The sequence below is a fragment of the Suncus etruscus genome, chromosome 8, assembly GCF_024139225.1.
Source record: "Suncus etruscus isolate mSunEtr1 chromosome 8, mSunEtr1.pri.cur, whole genome shotgun sequence".
Lineage (NCBI taxonomy): Eukaryota > Metazoa > Chordata > Mammalia > Eulipotyphla > Soricidae > Suncus > Suncus etruscus.
In genome coordinates, this window is record NC_064855.1 from 117,417,225 (window position 1) to 117,437,000 (window position 19,776).

Consider the following 19,776-nt stretch of genomic DNA (forward strand, 5'->3'; position numbering starts at 1 on the left):
GTTTTCATCAGGATTTATACATGAACATAACCAGGAAAAAAACAAGAATTATCAAATGTTTTAGAAAAGCCTATACTTGAAAAATAATAAAAATAGATAAAGGAACAAAAATAAAAATTTTGGTGGGTCGGTGTGATAACACAATGCATAAAATGTTTGCCTTGAACATGGCTGATCTCGGTAAGATCCTTACCATCTCACCCTGGCACCCCAGGCACCACCAGGAATGACCCCTGAGCACAGAGCCTGGAGTAACCCCTGAGCACCACCAGGTATAACCCCAAAACCAAAAGAAAAACATTTCAAAGAACTGTTGACTGATATAAATATAAGCTTCTGTATCTATAATTTAAAAACAAGATGTGATAAAAATGACTCATAAAAAAGGAGTTCTTTCACTTTCAAACATGAAAACAAAAAAAATCTATTCAATAATAGGATTAGACGATAAAAGCAAGTAGGGGAAAAGTAGATAAATAAGACCAAATAAACAACAACAAAACAAAAAATCAATTATAAAAAAATCTATCTGACACAAAATCTAATAGAACTTTCAATAGAAATTACCAAATTATCTATAGAGAAATTTTCAAAAAGAAATAATTCAGGTACATTTCCCAGAACTGAGCCATTGCATTTTAAAATTCCTAAAAACGTTTAGTAAAATCAACATGCGCACCATATTCATAAACAGTTAGTGTGAGAGGGAAGGTTACATACAAAGAAATGGGGAAAAATGGCATCAAATTCTCAACATACACATTAGACGTGAGAAGACTGCAGCAGAGTCCCACTTCAAAATTCTAAGAAAAAAAAACAATTTGCATTAGATACGCTAACACTGATTTTAAAATCGTCATTTCTACAGTAGGAGGCAGAATAAATGCATTTTTATACATATAAGCAATCCTCTGCAATTTACTCTACTCGGGGATTCACCAAATGAAGGATGATCTAAGATCAGAGGTCTCATAATAAAAGGTTTTAAAATGTCTGAAATCATAGCATGAACTGCACAGCTCATAGTAAACAGGGATATTTGAAAGTACATGAAATTAAAATTCAAGGGTAGAAAAGGGAAGAGAATGATAAAAGAAAGGAAATAAAAAAATAAAACAGCAAACAAAACTAAAAACCATACACAAATTAATGGTAATAGCCAGAGCTGTAGAGATTAATACCACTACCACAGAGGGGAGCAGATGGGTAAACCAGGTTTAATGTAGGTGGAAACTAACATTTCGGTCGGGTGGGGGCGAAGGGAGACTTGGACATTGGTGATGGAATGTTGCACTGGTGATGGGTGGTGTTCTTTACATGACTGAAACCCAAACACAATCATGTATGTAATTAAGGTGTTTAAATAAATTAAAAAAAAAAAGAAAAAAATCAAAAAAAAAAAGAATTTTGGTGGAGATAATGAGAATGTATACAAATGTCAAACTAGGGGGCCGGAGAGATAGCATGGAGGTAAGGCGTTTGCCTTTCATGCAGGAGCTCATAGGCTCGAATCCCGGCATCCCATATGGTCCCCTGTGCCTGACAGGAGCAATTTCTGATCCTGGAGCCAGGAATAACCCCTGAGCACTGCCGGGTGTGACCCAAAAACCACAAAAAATAAAATAAAAAAAGAAAACAAATATCAAACTAGAATGTTATACTCCTGAAGCCTATAGTATAGAACATAATGTATAAGACAATTTTGCTACAACTAGAGAGTAGGAAGGAAGAAGGAAAGATTAGGAGATAAGAAAGAAACATCGTGGAAAAGTATACTGAGTAGCCATCACAGTATTTTCTACTTTTACAAGTTTGTAGAAATAAATAGAGGAAATATTGATGTTATGGCACAATGAATAAGATAGGAGTTTAAGGAAAGGTTTAGATAAAGCAATAATAGAATTTCAAAGGCACTTGAATCCTTTGTTTTCTTTGACAAAACAAAACAGTGCCTTCAGTTTTGTAGCACGCTGACAAAAATGTAGCTAGTTCGATTCATTTAAAATTATGTCCAATGGGCCATGACTAGATTTATTTCCTCTTGTGTTAATCATCAAATTGACTCTACCTATTATTTAGCCATTCCAGTAAATGCCTCCCAAAAAATCATGTACTTTGGAATTGAGCACAATTGCATTACACATCAGAAATTATTTTTCTCTGAGAGAAATTAAGAGAGTAATATTTATATTCTGGAATTCTCTAATTACCACTGGACTAATTATCAATCCTCTGCTCTCCCATCCTCACCCCATGAGACATACACAAAAAAACATTGCAAAGAAAAGTGTTAGCAACTTGTACAAGGTTCTTGCTATATATCCCAAACTATATTTTAGTTTACAGATTCTCTCTGTGCCTTCCTCCATCCTTTAGTCACTAGTTTTCTTGATTCTGAAACAAAAACTCATTGCTAGGATGACTTTAGCCTATCTGTAAAGGAAGAGGCATTGAAGTAACCAACCACAATAACAACCAAAAAGTTTAAAATCAATATAGATTTGTATCAAGAAGGCAGTAATAAAGATACAAAGAGCTTCTTCACCTCATAGTTAAAGTTACTGCAAGAAGGAAGAAGTAAAGTGCCATAATGTTCTCTCGTGGCCAGTCAGAAGCCTTAATAAATAGCAATCAGGTATACAGGAAAGATTAAGATTTCCCTCTACAGCTGTAATAGTTTGGTCAATAGATAATCTTTTAATTATCTACTATGTGCCAACAAAGAATTAGGTGCTAACTTTCAAGGGTAAAATACTGCTATTATAATTCCTCTTAGAGCTATGGTCAGAAAACCAAGTAGTGATGGGAACTTTGCACTGGTGAAGGGGGGGTGGTGTTTTTTTATATATATATATAACTAAACCCAACTACAAACATACTTGTAATTATGGTGCTTAAATAAAGATATTTATTTTTCAAAAAAAAAATGAAAGAAAGTAAAGAAAACCAAGTAGTGTGAAGTAGAAACAGGAGTAAGGAATAGTCAACAATAGACTTCATAGAATGGATATTTTGAAGCCAACTGTCCAAGAAAATAAAGAGAGTAAAGACTTTTGCTATAAAGTTTCCTCAAATTTCATGAAAAATAAGTTGTTTGTGAGAATTATCCATTAAAAAATTGGGGCCGGCGAGATGGCCCTAGAGGTAAGGTGTCTGTCTTGAAGCACTAGCCAAGGAAGGAACACGGTTCGATTCCCCAGCGTCCCTTATGGTCCCCCCAAGCCAGGGGCAATTTCTGAGTGCTTAGCCAGGAGTAACCCCTGAGCATCAAACGGGTGTGGCCCAAAAAAAAAAACAAAAAAAAAAAATTTATTGGCATTATGTGAGCCAGAACGATAGCACAGCGGGCATTTGCCTTGCATGCAGCCAACCAGATTTGATACTCTCGTTCAGCATCCCGTATGATCCCCTAAGCTTGTTAGGCATGATCTCTGAGTGTAGAGCCAGGAGCAACTCCTGAGAGCTGGCAGATGTAGCCGAAAAAAAAAAATCATTGGCATTAGAAATATCACTTATCAATGAAGTCTAGATAATATCAAATATTTAAAACCATCTATCTGGGAGTACTACTGTTCAAACTTTAAATATAGAGACAGTTATCCTTGGAGAGTTTATGTCAAGGAGAAGTCAATTATGTAAGTAGGAGAAATAGCACAGACCAGAAACTGCCCTACTGCTAAGAAGCTGAGATGGTCTAGCAGAAAAGAGGTCTTGGGAAGGGATAGGTATGGGAGATAATTAGGAAACTGGGTACCAAAGCAGGATGAAATATAATATAGAAAAAGAAGGATACGTAACCTGATGAAGAAGGAATTTATTTTTATATGTGACTAAAGGAGATGGTCCAGATAATTCATTACTTCTGTTCATGAGTTCCTGATATATAATTGAAGATATTTTCTTCTCTCCCTCTATGAGCTCTAAGCAAGAAAGATGACAAAGGTATTATTTGAAATCTTTCTACTTGTAAAACATTAAGTTTCTCAAGACAGGGCCTTTTCCGAGAACTTTTTATGTCATTTTACTCCAGATAAAAGTCAGGAAATTGACCCAAAGTTATTGATCCTTCTTTGTTTCTTTGTTTGTTTATACTTAAATTTACAAGACAATTAAGCTACCCAGCAACAAAGTTGATCTATTGAAGAAAAAAGTTAGCTAAGGATAGGAAAGAGACTGGTAAGATAGGTTGTGAAAGGACCCCGGGACGATTTCCTGTTGTCTCCAAGGTTTCTTTTTCTCTATTTCCTCTGTGACTGACGATTCCACAGTTCCATATTAACACTCAAAGATGATCCAACTCCACATGGAGTCTTAGAAACCACAGGGAAGTCATAGAGAAGTCTGCTTGTAAATGAAGTCCAAGATTGGGAATCCTCAAACGCCTGCCTGATCAAAGATTTTGCTATGAGCAGAAGATATCACTCCCACTATTCCTTCTTATTCATCATCTAAAATTGTACAGTCACTTTTATAAAGCCATAAATTCATGGAAGCTTGTGCTTCAATCTCTCCGTCCATTGTCCATTGTGTACTCTACAAGGGTGAAATTTGATGGACGGCAGAAGAAAAAGGAGTAGATACAGAATGCTCTCTCTTATATATGTGTGACTTAAAGTTACCAGCATGGGAGCAACTATGGTCCATAAACAACTTAATAAGAGAAAATATCTACACAATTTATTTGGGGGTGGCAAGTAAGAGGGAGAGTTTCTGGGATCCTTAGGAAAGGTAGGGATGTTGGAAATATGTGTATGAGAAACAAACATTAACAGCAATGTAAAATACAAAACCTAACATTTATTTTTAAACATTTTAAAAGAATCTATACAGTAATTCTCAGGTCTCAGTTTGGTGTTTCATGACAGTTCCCCCAAAATGGTTTCCCAACACAAAAAGCACATGTGTCACTTTGGAAATACTTTGTACAAGGCACAATACTTTTCTAGGTTTGCCAAGAATTCTTTTGTGTGGGTGAGGAAGGCAGAGTGATAATATAGTGGATAAGGTTTTCCTTGCACATGGCTGACCCGGTTTAGATCCCTGGTATCCCATATAATCCCCCAAGCACTGTCAGAAGTAATTCCTGAGTGCAGAGCCAGAAGAATCATTGTTGTAGCCCTAAAACAAACAAACAAACACAATTCTCATTTTTCTAGCCCCAACCAACGCTGCTTAGGGCTGACTCCTGGGTCTATATTCAGGGATCACTCCTGGTAAAGTCAGGAGACCATCTAGGTTGCCAGAGATCCAACCCAGGTCAGGTGCATGCAAGGAATGCACCTTACCCACTGTACTATCACTCTGACTTCATGCCAAAAAAGTCTTGGTAAGTTACTTAAGATTCTCAATAGAAGCTTCCTCATCATTACAGTAAAAGCAGGCACAAAGCCAGAGTAATAGTTTAGTGGGGTTGGTGTTTACCTTCCTCAAGGTCAACCTAGATTTGATCCTTGGCAATCCATATGAGCCCCAAAAACCAGCCAGAAGTAATCCCTAAATGCAGAACCAGGAATAAGCTCTGAGCACTGCTGGGTGTGCCCCCCCAAATAAAATAAAATAAAATAAAATAAAATAAAATAAAATAAAATAAAATAAAAGTAGACTAAAAAAAGTAAATCAGTATTTTATGATTCTACCTAGCCTCTCCCTTGGTTGTATCTAATCCAGGACTTACCTTATTGTTACTTTAATAAACTACCAAATCACCAAGAATCCAACCTATTGCAGGTAGATCAATTTCTGAGCAAAAGATGGGTCTTCATGGAATAGAGTGTAGATATTTAAGCCCCATAAGCAGCTACACGATACCTCCTCCAAACTCCATAGTACTTACAACTCAGTAGGTGCACAGAAAATTAGATACGAGAGTTGTATAAAATCTCACCAAGCACAAGAAGTGAAAACAGTAACACAAAAGGCTCAACTAGCCTTTCAAAGTTCAACAAATCCTCAGGCAATGGTTTTAGATACAATATTGTGAGATTTAACAATCAATCATCACAAATTGATCACCATTTAAAAAATAATGATCTATTTTCAGATCATTTCACCTGTCATTCTGTTGTAGCAAGCAATATGAACTGAAATAGTTATGTGCGTGCTAAGGGAGAAAGCTTAGAAAGTGGAAGGAAAACTTGGGAGGGTCATACTGGTGGTGGGATTGATGTTTGAATATTATATGCCTGAAACAATTGTATTATGAGCAACTTTGAAACTCATGGTGTTATATTTTTAAAATATATAATATAAGCCTGTAGGCAATGACTAAGTCTAAAACTATATGTAATATCTCACGTGCTAATCTATGACTTTAAAAAAAATTTGCAACAGCTTAGGGAACAAAACAACCCTAACAATGAATCATTGTAAATAGAAAGGGAGCTATTAAAAAATAGTAATAATTTTTCAACATTTGCTCTCCACAAAATCCTAAATCATTCGAAATCACCTTTGCAGCGTACAATGAGTCAACAGGTATACTTTGTTGGAAAATACCTGTTCGTGGGGGCTGAGGACATCAAATTTATTAATTTCCCAGACTTAGCCTAAGTTACCTTTCTTCTGTAGAACTATGAGTATATGAATGAAAGTGGAAATCACAGGTCAAGTTACTTATCTCCACTGGTTTTCAAATACATTTAAGATCAAATCAATAATGCAATAATTGCAAAATGCAAAAATATAAGCTCAGGAAAACACCCCAGACTTTGAAGTAAGTCACAATCCAAAAATCCGAGGACAGTATTCTCAGAGTAGCACATTCAGTACTGCCCAGGTGTCAGTGAAACATTCATAAATGTGTTCCACAAAGTGCCAAACAGAAAATAAGAGCAAACAAATTGAGTAGCTGCCTGCGCCCAATATTAAGAGTAACCAGGGGTAGGGGGCGTGGAGCAATGGCACAGCGGTAGGGCGTTTGCCTTGAATGTGGCTGATGTAGGACAGACCATGGTTCGATCCCTCTGCGTCCCATATGGTCCCCTGATCCAGGAGCAATTTCTGAGCACAGAGCCAGGAGTAACCCCTGGGCTCTACTAGGTGTGGCCTACTCCCCCCGCCCCCCAAAAAAGGAGTAACTGGAAAGGACAATGGTGTGGAGGTCAGTCCTGTCTGCAAGTCGGAAGTGGTCAGTTCTCCTGGGACATCCATAAGAGAATATGCATTCCAGGCATAAGAAAGGAACCTACAGAATAACAGATAGTTCCATGTTCTGGATGTTCCTGAGAGTCCAGACACGGATTTCAGCAGCACTTACTGCAAAACCAGCTTGGGGAGAGCCTAGTGTATTGAGATAAATGTGGCAGCTAGAATGTGGCAATAGCAAACTCACCACATGTGAATCACATCATCGTTCTTGCCTTTATGAAAATGACCGTGGCCACTGCATGGAGAATGGATCAGAGGATTGTGAAGTCAGAGACAGTAAGATTTGCAGAGTGCCAGCTTCCAAACTAAATTTAAGTGACCTCTTTCTACAAATGCCAGGGGTCCGACCTTGTCCTAAACATAGCTCTCCCGGTCTCGTATTGCTGCCTGAGAAGCACAGCAGAATCGAAACATATTTGAAGGTTAATATGGTTTTTAATATCCTGTTAGATTTCCTTCGCTGAGAAAAGAAAAGCCACTCAAGACTGACGAAAAGATCTAATCCTTGAAGGGCTATTTTGATCATTCTAGCCCATTCTTTTTCTGACTATAGTCCTGAATAGAATGTGGTTAAGCTTTTGAAGGGAAAATAATTCTAATAACCATATTCACTGCCTTGTATTTCTTTAGACTCTGTCACAGAAAAAAATATGAAGTGCTTTTTAAGTTGATTACATAATTTGCTGCAAGATCTGTTCCATTCTTAGTTACGAGTAAAAATTATTAAGTTGGCAAATGGAACCCTCTTACTTTTTCCTTACTTGCTCTTGAAAAAGAATACAATTTAATATTTATAAAATATGACTCGTGAATAATAAACTGTCCCAAGCAAAGTATCTTAAAATTCCCGTATTCTTATTAAAAACTAGACCAATCAAATCACTTGGATGTCGGGTAGAAACTATCTAAAAAGACAGATGATACCAAAAGTTTACGATTTCTGCTACATATTTCTCCAATATGTTAAGGAATCTGAATTCTAATAGCAGCCTTTAAAATTGCCACTAAACCCATTAGTCTGTAAGATGTTACTTCTGGATAAAAAGCACTCATGTTCGCCCACGTGAGTGAAACACTAATTCAATGTCTAACAACACAAGCAATGCTTAATACAATAAGTCACTTTTAAATTATATTTTTAAAAAGCGACCTGAATTTCTTTCAAAATAGAATATAGCCTGAGTTTTTACTGATGGATTTTAGATTTACTCTTCCATCATACTTGTTACAAAAAACCATCAGTTGGACCCACATTGGCAGTGTTTAAACATTCACTACACAGTAGACTGACTGTCCAAGAATGTATCAAAGCAAAGAGGCAGATTAAAAATAAAATTGCTTCCCCAATGCCAAATGAGCAGCCTCTACTTATGTGAAGTTCAAAGGTGATTGCGGGAAGGCGAGAGCACTTAGAGTCTAAGATGGATGTTAGAATTTTCCAGATAAAGAAAGGTGTGAAGGACACTTTATTCAGATGAACCTGTGTGCTCGGAGATACCAAAGCATGAACCAGCATAGTGAGCAGCTGTGCTAAGTCTGGCTACAGAAACAGATGGTATTGAATGCTAGACATTCTTCTTGAACCAACTCTTTGAGCCTCACTTTCTCATTTAGAATAAAATGGCATTGTACTGAATTCAAGGTGAGGATCATTTTACTGTGACCTTGTTTACCATAAATTAAGATCATTTGTGATCCTAACGCCACAATGAACTTGCTGAGTTCTGAGTGCTGAGGAAAGTGACTTGTCTTTTTCTGTCTCCTTTGAGAGCTCTCCTACCAGCCATACTGATAAACTGAGTATTATGAGGGCTTTGGCCAAGGGAAGTCCTAATATTTTCTATGTCGCTGTAGGTGAAGTAACATGTTATTTTTATAGTAGTCATTTCAGGCTGAAAGTGACTCACCCAGGTAAACAATTACATTTTATAATAAATGAGGGCATCTCTTAAACATATTGATATCTACATAATGTGATAATGACTTTACGTAGCATGGGACTACATTAACATTTCCTTTATTTAATTATTTTAGATCTGTTTTTATTCCAAGGGGGGAAATATCAAGTACAAATCCTTCCCATCCTACTTTCCATCATTTTTCTTATTTCTTCCTCCAAAACATGCCATTTCTGCCTATTTTTAAAAAGTAAAGATCTAAAACCAGATTGACTCATTTGTATAATGATAGAACTTAGATATAGATTTCCCATTTCTAGTGATATTCAAATTTTAAATCACATGATCCTAGCTGCTGTATAATGAAAACTATCACAATTTCAAGAAGCTAAAAATTTATCAGACTAATCTTAATTGTTATTAGAAAGCTCTTACTGGCTCAATTCCAGGCACCACATATGATTGCCTGAGGCCTGCCAGAAGTAATTCCAGGGTAAGACCTGAATCTTAGTTGTATAGTCTGATATGCTCTCACCTCCCCAAAAGAGAAGGCAATGAAGAAGAATGTTGCAAGATGCAAATGAGACATTCAACAAAATTTTTTTCTTGCTCTTCCTATTAGAGAAGAAAATTAATCAGGAGCAAAGCAATTAATTGGACAGATTCAATAGTCAATAACTATAACTCATTTCCACATGTTACTTTCTAGCAACTCTAGAATATATAATGGGGGTACTGTACTGGTAACAGAAGTGAAAATGAAGTGCTCTTCTTCTATACTATATTTAACTCTATTCAATACATTTTAAACTTTATTAAATGTATGATTATTGAATGTGTGCATGACATACATATCCAAATTATTTTACTTCCAAATTCAAATTATTCCAAATTCTAAAGGCATTGAGTTAAAATCAATAAGATAAAATTTAACACACAAAAATATATAAAGTCCAGTTTCAAAAATAAAAATATGAAGAGGACCTAGTTTAAAATGCTAGAAATTGGCATAGCCATAAAGTGGAACCCTTTTAAGCTATTAAAACTAGTAAGAGCCAGAGAGATAGTACATTGGGCAGGGTTTTTACCTTGCACATGGCCACAACATCTCATAAGGACTCCAGCACTTCTAGGAATAATTCCTGAGCCTAAAGAGATGAGTAACCCCTGAACACTGCCAGGTACAACCCAAAATCAAAACAACCAAGAAAACTATTTATCTAATATAAATATGCTCTATGACTATATAACTTTACAGCACTATAGAATTAAAACTAGAAAGGATAAGTACTTTATCTGAGAATCTTATAGCTACTAAGTAGAGAGATGCAAAGCACATGGGCATGTGCATTGCAATCCTGAATATTTAACCCTAAGCATGTTGCTTTCCATGCCAAAATGCAACTGTGTTACTGAAAGGAAGGAATATCATAATATAGTGTTCAGATATATAATGAACATAGGCATTCATAGCACTTAACTATAGTACTAATTTCAACATAGTTCATGGTAAAAACCTTTTGGGTTATAAAATTCTAACGCTGTTTTTGAGTCATGGCATTTTTTTGGTGATTTGACATGGTTCTTTTCATCTGAGCATTCAAGTGTTTTCTACAGTCAACGTATAATTATTCATCATTAAATATACCACCAAATTGTTGAGGCATTGAAGATGGGAATTTTCATCTTGGTGTGATGCAGGTGACAAAATCCTTGAGCCAGAGGGACATTGCTTGGAGAAAAAGAAACAACATGTCTACATCCTTTGTGCTGACACCCAGAACACAGTGTTCAAAGAACATGTATAATGGGTAGTCATGATAGCATGTGATCTAGACATGGCACTTTATGAAAAAAGGAACTGAATAGAGATGACTGAATGGAAACAGGGAGACACAAACTGTCAAAATGGGACAGCAATAAAGTATGGCTCAATTTCTTTTCCATATTATTTCAGCAAATAGACAAGTTCAAGACCCCTGTCACCCCATATGAAGGTCTTTCTAAGCCCTAACCTTATTATTAACATGAGGGACTCGCATTTACTGGGGAAACAGACCCCACCCTAAAATACTCATAAGCAAGTGAGGTTGTTCACCATATAATTACACACAGATAATTGAATTTTGTCCAGAAGAAAACACATAGGTAGGTGTTCCAATAGTAAAAGGCATGATGGCATGACATGAGGTCACAGGTACTCAGAAATGGTGAGGTGGGTGGGGTGGGTGCAAACTGGCACCTAAGGAATGATCAGGTTTGACAAGGGGGATGGAAAGCTGGTAAAATAGATGGCAGCCTTGGAGAACAAGCAAGCAAGCCTCATTCTTTCACACACACACACACACACACACACACACACACACACACACACACACACACATTTTCCTGCCCAGGAAACAGCGCTGAAAGGAGAAAGCCAAGTGCAGAGTTCCAGACCCAGAGGTACAGAACTGTCATTGGTGGTGGTTTCCTGGCATTAGCAACTCTCATGGAATCAACATGAGAGAAACTGAGTAGGACAAGACAAGAAACAGTCTTTTCTTTTTTTCCAGCAGAAGTTGATTTAGTGTCATACCTGGCAGGACTCAAGGATTACTCTTGGTTCTTTACTGAGAATTCACTCCTAGAAGTGCTCAGAGAACCATACGGGATGCAGGAGATGGAACCTAGGTCAACTGTGTGCAAGGAAAGTGCCTTACCTGTTATACTGTTACTCCTGCCCCAAAATGATTGACTTTTATCTCAAAAATGAAAGTGAGAGTGAAGAGTAAGAGACACCATCCCAAAAACATGAATGCAGAAATTTGAAATGAAACAGTTGGATGCACTAATCATTCTGAACTGTAGGCACTGAGTCAAGAGCAGCCTTAGGGAGAGGTTGACTCAGAACTCCTGTCTGCATAAATATCGATACTCCAAAAGAGATCAGTGCTCATACAACTCCCCTCTTGGAACTTGCCTCAAATTCTTATCATAACTACATGCTCTCCCATCTGCTCTTCTAGGGCACATTCATCTTCCCTAAAAAAATAAAATAAATTTAATTATTCAGGCCAAAGAGGTAGTACAGCAAGTAAGGCACTTGCCTTGTAGGAGGCCCATCTGGGTTTGATCCTCAGCCTCCCATAGGATCCCTTGAGCACTGCCAGAAATGATTCCTGAGTGCAGAGCCAAAAGTAAGTTTTGAGCATTGCCAAATGTAGCCTCAAAACAAAAACATAAATAAATAATAAATAAATAAATAAAATTATTTACTCTCTTTAGTGCTTACCTTGCCCTCCCCTGTCCCTACTAAGTGGGTTTATCTCTGAAGCTAGGCCATCTTGAGAAAGGTTCCTTTTCCCCTTAAATCCAGGAGGCATGCATGTTAATAAGTGGTCGGTTTTTGTCTTGTTCTGTGGTTTTTTTATAACAGGGATTTTAGCTGAGAACACAGAAGGGGGAAGGAAAATCATCTTCTCTCTCCTACAGACTTGAAAATGAGTCATACACATATAGGGAGTTTATGAACAACCTGCAGCAAAGGGTAATGAATACATAAATAAAAATAGTGATAGTCTCCCGAAGATTGTTCTCTGGCTGTTTTTTGAAAAAGCAGCATTTGACTAACTCCTAAAGGATAGGACACAGTGACAACTCTAAGGATGCAGATGACCACGAGCCATCTATTTATACAGGATAACCCAGCACAATCTGATAGAAACGGCTCACTGAGGATGTATGAGTGGGCAAGAAATTCACAGATACACTTGGATGTAGGCAAGTACAAAATTATAAATTTATATAAAACAATCAAATGTCCCCATAGGAAAGGAGTTCCAAGAAATCAGAAATCAGAAAAGACAGCCTCAGAAAAGGATCTCCAAGTCAGATAGTTTCTGAAAATGAGTTCCGGTGTTCACTTCGGCAGCACTTATACTAAAATTGGAATGATACAGAAAAGATTGACATGGCCCCTGCACACAGATGAAAATGTGTTCCAATGGTGACAACAGCTTATCAAAACAAAGTGGCCCTGGAATATTGTCAACTGTAGAGATGTTCTTGACCCACCCATAAGGAACAGAGGCCCTAAAGATAGGCCACCTTGAGAAATGATACAAGCAGAATGCAGAGGGTGAAAATCAACTCTCAAATGTTTTTTAATCAGAGAAAATATGGTCAGTGAGAGAAGTAAAATGGAGAAGAGACATTTTCCCTTTATCCATGAAAGCAAAAAATGTGAATTAAGGAACACGATTAAGGATCATGGAGCAAGTAGAAAAGGCAACTGTGAAAAAGGAAATAGAAATATATCACACCTAACAGACAGAATATTGCAAAGTTAATAAAGACTGACCCAACACTACTCAGGCAAAAGTTAGTTTATTCTAAAATAATGGTTCTCAAAATGTGTCTTGGGGATATGATAATGTCACTTGGGAACTTGATAGAAATGCAAAATCTTTTTAGATGCGCTGAATCAAAACTCTGGAGATCCAGGAATAAAAGTGTGATTAAATAAATACTTCATATTATTCTGTTGCACACTATAATTTGAGAATCCCTTCTCTGGAAGATAACAGCTTCCAATACAGCATAAAATATAAAATGTATAGGTTGTTACCTGGAAATTTGAGTTTGTAGATATTTGTATCTTTGAAAAAAGAAAGTAAAAGGGAAAAGAAAGAAAGAAAGAAAGAAAGAAAGAAAGAAAGAAAGAAAGAAAGAAAGACAGACAGACAGACAGACAGACAGACAGACAGACAGACAGACAGACAGACAGAAAGAAAGAAAGAAAGAAAGAAAGAAAGAAAGAAAGAAAGAAAGAAAGAAAGAAAGAAAGAGAGAAAGAGAGAAAGAGAGAAAGAGAGAAAGAGAGAAGAAAGAAAGAAAGAAAGAAAGAAAGAAAGAAAGAAAGAAAGAAAGAAAGAAAGAAAGAAAGAAAGAAAGAAAGAAAGAAAGAAAGAAAGAAAGAAAGAAAGAAAGAGAGAGAGAAAGAGAAGGAAGAAAGAAAGAAAGAAAGAAAGAAAGAAAGAAAGAAAGAAAGAAAGAAAGAAAGAAAGAAAGAAAGAAAGAAAGAAAGAAAGAAAGAAAGAAAGAAAGAAAGAAAGAAAGAAGGAAGGAAAGAAGGAAGGAAGGAAGGAAGGAAGGAAGGAAGGAAGGAAGGAAGGAAGGAAGGAAGGAAGGAAGGAAGGAAGGAAGGAAGGAAGGAAGGAAGGAAGGACTTCTTAGTAATTTCCTCCTATTGTGATCTTCAACCTATGACTTTATATGGACTAGTGTCTCTCAACTCAGCCATAGTAAAGTAGGAGAATGATTTCTGCTTGCCAGAATTGAAGAAAGGGGTAGAGAAACTGGCATCTTGAAATCTATTGAGCACAGGTCAGTGGACTGGGATTCAGGTAAAATTTTCTACAATGCCAGGACAGACACATCTCACCCAAACTAAGATTCTCAAACTAAAGATGTACTGCTGTTAAGATTTTCTGATACACAACAGCCACACTGAGAACTGAATTCATATCAAATACTATCTATTTGCTTTTCCTCTACTCCTCAACCCTAAATAGGTGCGATTGAAACTTGTGAATCTTGGTTCTATAGATATAAACAACTCTTCCTTTAAACACAAAACATCCTCCCTTTTTATTTAAAGTAAAAACAGGTTTTATTTGGAGGCATTGAGGTAGGGAAGTGAGAGGATAAGAAAAAGGGAGTAACATGCTCCAATAGCAAGCGTGGGCTTTTCCAAAGGTAGAGAGATTCTTGTACACAACCCAGCATGAAAGTAAGAAAGTCCTCATCTCAAGAGGGAAAATGCAGATGGCATATGCTCAGGTGCCAGGTACCCAGGCAACACATGGGCACCATATACAAATAATCTCTGATTATTTTCCCATCTTTCCTATATCTCATCTTAATTTCATATGAAAGCAGTTTTCCTCAGGTCACAAATTCTCTCAGTTAGACTCTCTATGTCAACATTTTTAAATCACTACAAATCCCAAAATAGATTTGATGTCATACTATTAGCTCTTCATATTGTCTGGCTTGAATATGTTGGATAAACAGAGAATGATAGTTTCCACACTTATGTCACTTGGGGAGGAGGAACAAACCTCTGCAAAATTTTAAGCCACAAAGATAATACAACATGCATATCTCAAAGTTTTAAAAAATGGTTATTTTGGGCCCAGAGAGATAGCACAGCGGTGTTTGCCTTGCAAGCAGCCGATCCAGGACCAAAGGTGGTTGGTTTGAATCCCGGTGTCCGGTGTCCCATATGGTCCCCCGTGCCTGCCAGAAGCTATTTCTGAGCAGACAGCCAGGAGTAACCCCTGAGCACCACTGGGTGTGGCCCAAAAACCAAAAAAAAAAAAAAAAAGGTTATGTTTTTCTTCTATCAATAGAAACATTAAAGCTAGGAACCTTTTTGTTGTTGTTTTTAAACATTCTTTAACTGAATCACAGTGAGTTACAAAGATATTTATGATTGGGTGTTCCAACACCAATCCTTTCATTAGCATTTATCATTCTTAAACAATATCCCCAGTTTCCTCCCCATCCTCCAGCCTGCCTCTGTGGCAGACTTTTCACCTCCACCATCATCTTAGTGCTCCCTAGGAAGTTGAAAGTTGAGTTTTTCTAAGAAGAAAGTGAAAATCATAAAAGTATTTGGTTCCTTGGTTTTCACCTAAGCTCATTAAGAACCCATGAGTTTGAACTAAGATAGGATAAATTCAGGTTCTTCAACAGAAATATATAGACAGATGGTCATAAGTGATCCCTGTGGGCAGAGCCAGAAACCCTGTGTGGCCCAAAAAACAATAAAAAAATAATAAGGGAACCCACATCTTATATTTCTCATATTTCTCTAATTGGATGTGCTCTCCCCCAAAAAATACTGTATTAACTCAATTGATTAACTGTATTAACTCAATATTATTTACTCAATTCCACAATATTTAAAGTTCTATTTTAACCATGTTTCATCTAAATTAAAAGGGCTTGGATGGGAGTGGTAGTTTATGTATAAGGAATTACTGCAGTTTAGTGCCTTGAAACAAAAACATTTACCATCAGATGTTTTCTCCGGGTCAGAGATCTAGGAACAGTCTAAAGACCTATGCTGCCTCAAGGGCACATAGGAGTCTGCACTCAGTTACTCAGAAGCAGGACTATGACTGTCCTTGGGCATGACAGGACTGAGAGTCCATTTTCAAAATGGCTCATTCAAAGATGGCATGCAGGAGGCAGCCATTTCTTACCATCTGGGCCTCTGCATTGACTGTCTGAGAGCTGAAGGTTTCCCACAGTAAGAGTATTACAGGAGAAAGGAAGAAGGAGCCAGGGAGCCTTATTTACCTACTGATTAAAATAAATCCAACCTCTGATGGAAGGAAAGGAATTAGGCTCCACTATGAATTTCTACTTCTATTCTGAACCACTATAGTGGAAAAACTTGGATTCATGATCCATTTATGACAGTTCTTTCTGAAAGGAAAGAATCTCCGCCTAAGCAAACATTTAAAACACACCTTTTTTTTTTATAAGTAGGCTATGTCCCTTATGGAATGATTATGGCTGGAAAGTAGTTATATGTTTCATGTTATGAGCCTTTTTAATTTCTTGAAAGCTATATGCTTAAAGCTTTCACCATTGTAATGTACTCAATCAGATTATTTATATCTACAAACATTTACACACACCTCCAACACTTTACTAAAACCTTTTAATTTGATATTTTAAAATTTATAAACACATTAGATGATTTACTGATGACACATAAAAGATTTTTTTAAATATGGGAAATGTTGACTAGCAAGGAGACAAGTCATTTTAGAGCTGCTTCAAACCTTATCTACATTTACTGTGACATCAGGATAAACTACTCTAGTCTTCAGTGCTCTCAGAATCTAGGGTTTGGTTTGGTTTGGTTTTTTGAGGTGTGTGTCTAGGAGATAAATAGTTTCCCCTCAAAGTGTCTTCCCTTCTAATAGATTGCTCTAAGTCCCAGCCACTTATCCCCTCACCTTTCCTATATTCCTGCCCTACAAGAAACAAAGGTACCTTATTCACTTTCCTCTTCTATAAATATCACATAAAATCAAAGTCTAAAGGTGACTTTTTAAAAATAAATGTAGTCCATATTTTTAGTTCACAAGAAATAGAAAACTACTATAACAAAAAAAAAGAAAGAAAGAAAATTCCTGGTAAAAGAAGCATCTTTGGATTATAGAAAAAATTATCACAGTCCATAAAAGCATGACCATAGATTTGCTGGACCATTTGTGCCTGAGATTGCCTACAGGTCCCCCCACCCCTTGAATGTCTTTGTAGTACTACTTTTTACAAGATGTTTATATGCAGATAGGTGCTTGAAAAGATTTCTCAGGAAGCCAACAGAGCATCTATATACAGTTCTATTATAAAGTAAATTTCAGAGACTACATTGTATAAAAGAATCTCTTGCCTTTGTATCACTGGTCAGTTCCATTTGTTGCCTTGATATTTTCTTATCCAGTCATTTAGTAATAAGCTGCTACATTATGTCTTTCTGCGTATTTTTTCTTCATCTGTTTCTGCACCTCTCCTTCAACACTGAAGTCATCACTATTAGCTTTTTTCAAGGTTTTAGGTCTAGAACCCTGGTCATCTATGAGAAATTCAACACCTTAATACCAGTAAAATGTTATCATTCCCATAGCTAAACAACCAACCTATGTTTCTGAGACAGATATCTATCTAATAGAAATAGATATTCCAATAAATATCTATTATAATCCTTCATTTAAAAGTCCCAGAATTCCTCAAACACAAAATTTACAAAAATGAGATACACTTTCTTATCCACAAACTCTTCTTCCCAGTATTACAAGTCTGAAATAAGCATACTGCCATGTTCCCATACTGGCTCACTCATCAATACTTCTTCACTTTATTATCTTGTGATGAAAATTCTTATCTTCAATCCATTCCCAACTCTATGACCCCAACATTTCGCATTTGGAGTAACTGATTGCACCAGTCTCTTCATTGGTCTCTTCAACACTGTTGATCCCTAAAATTCATTTATCACTTCTTCACATTGCAACTAGAGTACCTTTCCTAACTAGTCATCAAGTTAAAAATCCTCTGTGAGTTCCAAATTGCTCTCCAAATCCTTCTGTAATCCAAATACTTTACACTGAAATATTTATTCCAAATGTGAGAGCACTGGACATGGAGCATTTGGAGATGAGAGCAATAAGGGTATTGCTGATTGAGTCATGAAGGCAGAAGTCTCATAAATGCGATTAGTGGCCTTGTAAGAAGAGACACAAGAGGCATAATTCTCTTTTTTTCTCTATTATCTTCCCTCTCTACACTTCTCCTCCTACTTCTCCCCTCTCTTTGTCCTTTCTCACTTTTCTCCTTTGGATATTTCTTCCCGACTTATCTCTTTACTATCTCCCTCTCTTGTAGCTATGGGAAGTGTGGCAATAGATTCTCATGAGACAATTTGCAAGTTCTCTGATCTGGGCTTCCCTGACTCAAAAAGTATGAAGAGAGATTTTTGCTGGTTAAGTCATTCAGTTTGTGTTATTTTTGTTATAGCAGCCTGAGCAGACTATTACAAATTTTGACTACATAATCAAGCTCAAATCCATTTTCACTGTTATATAAAATTATTTTTGTCTCTAAAGCTGGAACAGATACAATGGATAGGGTACTTGCCTCTCATGAGGTTCAATCCCCAGCACCAAAAATTGGTTCCCCGAGGCTTGCCAGTAGTGATCCATGGACACAGAATCAAAAATGAACCCTGAACACTTCAGATATAGTATAGCATTTAAAGTGATTTAAATCAAACAATGACAAAAATTTACAAAGCAGGAATAACTGAAGCAGTAAGTTATAAACATAGAATTTTAGATTTAGGAATGCTTGTATTTGCCTGATCTTTAAGACCATAATATTCAAAAACAAATTCCTACTAGTTGCCTGATGCCCCTCCTCCAAAAAAAGCACAGCGAAAACAAATGCATTCATCGAACATGGTATTCCTAAGATTCTTCTCCATAAAACTGCATGTTAATAAAGATCTGTCATTATAAACAGAATCCATGGTAAATAGTTAAATGAATGAAAAACTGGCAACCTAAAATATCAATGTAACAGTCTCAACAACAAATAAAGGAAAGAGTATGTGCCTTTCCTCCCGAATTCCAAACCCCACTGTCCAATGTCCCTCTGAGTCACACAACTGGGACACAACCCAATTTCCATTAGTAGGTTAAATCAATTGTTTCACTTTAAATTCTCTTATTTTTCTTCACATTAAAGAGATTTATGTAAGCGAACACTCAGCAACTCATTTTTAAAAGGAAATTATTCTTTATTGGTAAAGAATATCATAATGATCCTCTGGTCTATATTGACATGGACATCTGAGATGGAAAAATAATTATAATTTATTAAAAGGCATGTCAACAAAATGGAAAGACTAGGTGATGTAGGAATTCATTCTTCAAATAAATATGCAGGATAAACTATATAGTTACGAAGTTGAATTTATTCCCTTGTTAAATATTTGGACAGTTCCACCTTTAACTATATGAAGTAATCACTCTACAGGGCTAGAGAAGTTGTGCAGAGGTAAGGTGCTTACCTTGCATATGGCAGACCCCAGTTCTATCCCTTACATCATACTTGGTCTCCTGAGTACTGCCAAGAGTGACTCCCAAGTACCAAGTCAGGGGTAACT

At 36.7% G+C, this 19,776-nt stretch overlaps 1 protein-coding gene and 1 non-coding gene across 2 annotated transcripts in view; one reads left to right on the top strand and one right to left on the bottom strand.

The window, feature by feature from the left end:
• Window positions 1–19,776, bottom strand: part of FGF14 (fibroblast growth factor 14) — a 583,803-nt gene that overhangs the window by 513,423 nt on the left and 50,604 nt on the right. The gene's annotated exons all lie outside the window — the stretch shown is intronic.
• LOC126017173 (U6 spliceosomal RNA) lies at window positions 12,942–13,048 on the top strand. Its single transcript, XR_007498830.1, has one exon. It is a non-coding gene; the product is annotated as a U6 spliceosomal RNA (small nuclear RNA).